Genomic DNA, 4,119 nt, shown 5'->3' with positions numbered 1-4,119 from the left:
ACAAGAAGGGTAAATACATAGAGATTTATTTAAGGAAAAAGTTTGATAGCACACGATTTGTGCAAAATAAGGAAAGGCAATCAATCAACAGCCAGTAAAATCAGCAATTGAAGATTTCATGTGAATGAACCAGGCCAAGAAGATGGGAAAAATCTCGACTTAAGGAAAATCAGTACTAATCAATTAAACCTAAAAGAGGATTCTGAATCAATCAAAAGTTGAAAACCTTTTTGGAAGAAAGGATTCATCACACATATAAAAACATACAGCCATGCTCAAGTACGAAGAACTGTCATACCAATCAATAGAAGAGTCTAGCATAGAAAAAGTTTAGAGTCATAAACAAAGAAGTTCAAGCTCAGTTTATAGACTTAGAGTGAGTCCGAGAGAGTCCAGGGTTCCAAAATAGAACCCTAGTCCAAACACAAGATCAAAACTCGCCAAAATCCCACATCCTAGGGTTTCCAACTCGAATCAGATACAGAGACGAGGAGACAAATAATTGAAACAGGTTCAGAGGTTTTTTTCAGAGACTTATGAGAAAACAAACAGATACAATAGCAAGTTCGAAACAGTAAAGTGAAGAAACTGATTCGAAGCATAGTGAGGGTAGAAGGAACATGTTTTAAGAAAACCTGGGACTTAAACAAGTTCAGAAGCAAAAAGAGGTAGTATAACACTTAAGAAAACAGTAGAAGAAACATTTTTAAAGAGAACTCAAACAAGGTCCAGTAAAAGGGCAAACAAAGAACTTAAGAACTCCGTAGGAGATATATACAGTAGGAGAGTACAAAATACCAGAAAAATATATCAACAATACATATAGGAAAAACACAGTAGGACGAACATGTAAGCATGGTGTATAAACACAGTAGAAAGACAAGGCACAGAAGAACATATGTAGTAGAAAAACATAAGAAAGCAATAGAAACACATACGTGACAAATATACACAAAGGAGAAGAACACTCGGAGAACAGTTTGAGTTTTTCCAGAAACCCTAAATCGAAGAGAAGTAATTTTTGAAAGAAAAAATTGGGGAAAATGTTTAAGAACTCAAGTAGAGCACAAATATAGAACCGATTTAAGAAAACAATCAGAGAAAACCTCGAATAGCTAGGGTTTCAGAGGAACCCTAAAGCGAGAAAGGCTTGGAAAAGGTATGATCTAAGTCGGACGAGTCAGAACCAGGCTCGAAATGCTTTGGATACGCCGGAGCAAAGCCGGAGAGGCCATGGAACCTTGAATCGGAGGAGATCTGAACGGACACCATCGAGGTCAGACCTCGAAACTTCGAACACCAAGCGTTCAAGAGCAGAGGGAGGTGAGTATAGGCCATCCATGGCCTGAGAGGCTATGGATTCCGGTGAGATTGAGGTTGAACATGGTAGAAGACGATTAGGGTTTCAAGAACCTTCGAGAGAGGAAAGGAATCGAACGGCGGCTGATAGAGTGAAAATGAGTTAGGGTTGGGGATTTGGGTGAATTAAAATGGTAATGGGAGATCGTGGCCATTGATCAGATTGATCAACGACCTGGATTAAAAGGGTTTTGGGTCGGGTAATTAAAACGGGTTAAGGGTATGAAATTGGGCTGGTCCGGTTGGGATTCAAAATTGGGTCAATTGGGGGGGTAAATGTGGCTATAATCGAAATTTAATGGGGCTTCAATTGAAACGAAATGAGGCCAAATTTTATATAGTCAGTTTTCCCCCTTTTATTTTATAAAAAATAGTAAAAATGATCTTGAAAGCAAACTAAAAGTACAGGATCAGTTAATAATATATAACTATTAATTTAAAAATATTGGAACCAATTTCATAATTATAGAATGCTATTAATTCTTAAAATAGGCTAAAATTGCAATTACGTGCAATTTATCCTCTAAAATACTAAATAAATTGTAAAAAAATGTATAAAAATTACCTTAGCTATATTTTGGTATAAATATGAGAGTAAAATAAGTTATTCACCAAAATGATAATTTTGGGAATAATTATTGGTTTTTGTACTGCTAAAATGAGCAATAAATTGATTAAAAAAATCTTTAAAAATTCGGAAAAATACTAAAACACTTGGGCATACTTATATATACATGTATATGATATTTTGAAAGCATTTGTATGTAAAAAAATACCTAGGGAAAAATTGGGTATCAACAAGCAGTATTTACGATTCATGTTCCATTTTTCAGGAAACGGCATGTCTTCGGCAGGGATTACGTCCGAAGTCGTTATTCGGATAAATCAGCCCATCCATCCTCGGTCTCGGGTCTCGTCTATGCTCGAGAATGGGGATTTAGTGGCTCGGCAGTAAAGCTTGATCAATCCTCCTCGATAAAGCTTTGGACTGTAGAGACTTATAAGGTGATCGAGGGTAAAAGGATGCCCCTCGATCTTGTTGACAAAAAATTGGAGGAGGATCGCGATCCTCCAGAATGATGGATGGATCTGGCCAAGGGTCACTTCGTAGCTCTTGCAGAAGGCAACGATGATGGAGTCTAAAGGACCCAATGCGAAAGGATAAGTGTAAACACTTAGAAACCCTTCCACATGGGTTGTGATTGATTCCTCAAGCGAGGGAACCACCACGTGCTTGTCGACCCAGTTGCAGTCGTCTTTAACTTGGTCGAGGAGATCGTCGCTAATTGTGCATACGTACCTCGAGACCGGTTCGCATTGACCCAGTACCGAGGGTGTATTTCTACCTTAAGATCAGCAGCAGTGGGGCGCTTTGTCGGAATGAAGTCCTCTAGGGGAGGTTCCACCACGGCTTTGTCGCCGGCGGGCCTGTAAGAAGAAGCGGTTCCTTTTGCGGAATAGCTTTTGAAGTCTTAGCCATTTTTCTTTTACGAATGAAGAAGAATGGAAAAATAGAGAAGGAACACTTGGTATTTTGTGATGAAACATGCAAAGAAACACCACAGATCTGAAAATACAAAGCTTTGAAAGAGGCAAAGAATTTTGATGATTAAATAAAAGAAGAGTTGAAAGTAAAGTTTGGGAAAAAGATGAATGATACATTTATAAGTTTAAGATGACGGTTCGAATCTGGTAGTGGCCGACCGTCGAGTGGCACGCATTAAATGCCTGCTTCAGGGCAGATGGAGAGGTAAGTGCCTCTTCTTCAGCAGATGGGGGCCTCATTGCTACATCCTTCCCGAGGCCTACAAACGAAAAAAGACGAGTAAGCTCGATACAAGACCCGAACGATAACTGTTCTAAGAAAGAAAATTACCGTGGTTACGGGCTTCCCATTGACCCTTTGATAACTCCATACAAGCACGCTCGGAGTATAACTTCTGCGACACTAAACCCTCGACCCATTGTCTGAGATCGGGGATTACTTCCGGCACATGGGCCACAGCTGCAACAAAAAACATAGATGAGGAAACAAGATGAGAAGAAAAATGGCAAAGTTAGATTTTCAAGGCGAAGTAATACTTACGATTCATGTTCCATTTTTCAGGAAACAACTTCTCTTCGCCGGGGATTAGGTCGGCCCGTCCAACCTCGGTCTCGGGTCTCGTCTATGCTCGAGAACGGGGGTCTGGTGGCTCGGTGGTAAAGCTTGATCAATCCTCCTCGATAAAGCCGGGGACAATAGAGACGCATATGGTGATCGAGGGTAAAAGGATGCCCCTCGATCTTGCTGATAAAAAATCGAAGGAGGATCACGATCCTCCAGAATGATGGATGGATTTGGCCAAGGGTCACATCGTACCTCTTGCAGAAGGCAACAATGATAGGGTCTAAAGGACCCAATGTGAAAGGATAATTGTAAACACTTAGAAACCCTTCCACATCTATAGTGATTGATTTCTCAGCCGAGGGCACCACCACGTGCTTGTCGACCCAATTGCAGTCCTCTTTAACTTGGTCGAGGAGATCATCGGTAATTGTGCATATGTACCTCGAGACCGGCTTGTATCGACCTGGTACCGAGGGTGTATTTTCTACCTTAAAATCAGCGGCAACGGGGCACTTTGTCGGAACGAAGTCCTCTAGGGGAGGTTCTACCACGCCTCCATCGCCGGCGGGCCTTGATGAAGAAACGGTTTCCTTTTGCTGAACAGTTTTTGAAGTCTTAGCCATTTTCTTTTATGAATGAAGAAGAATGGA

The sequence above is a fragment of the Nicotiana attenuata genome, unplaced genomic scaffold (assembly GCF_001879085.1).
Source record: "Nicotiana attenuata strain UT unplaced genomic scaffold, NIATTr2, whole genome shotgun sequence".
Taxonomy (NCBI): domain Eukaryota; kingdom Viridiplantae; phylum Streptophyta; class Magnoliopsida; order Solanales; family Solanaceae; genus Nicotiana; species Nicotiana attenuata.
This window is presented reverse-complemented; position numbering follows the sequence as displayed.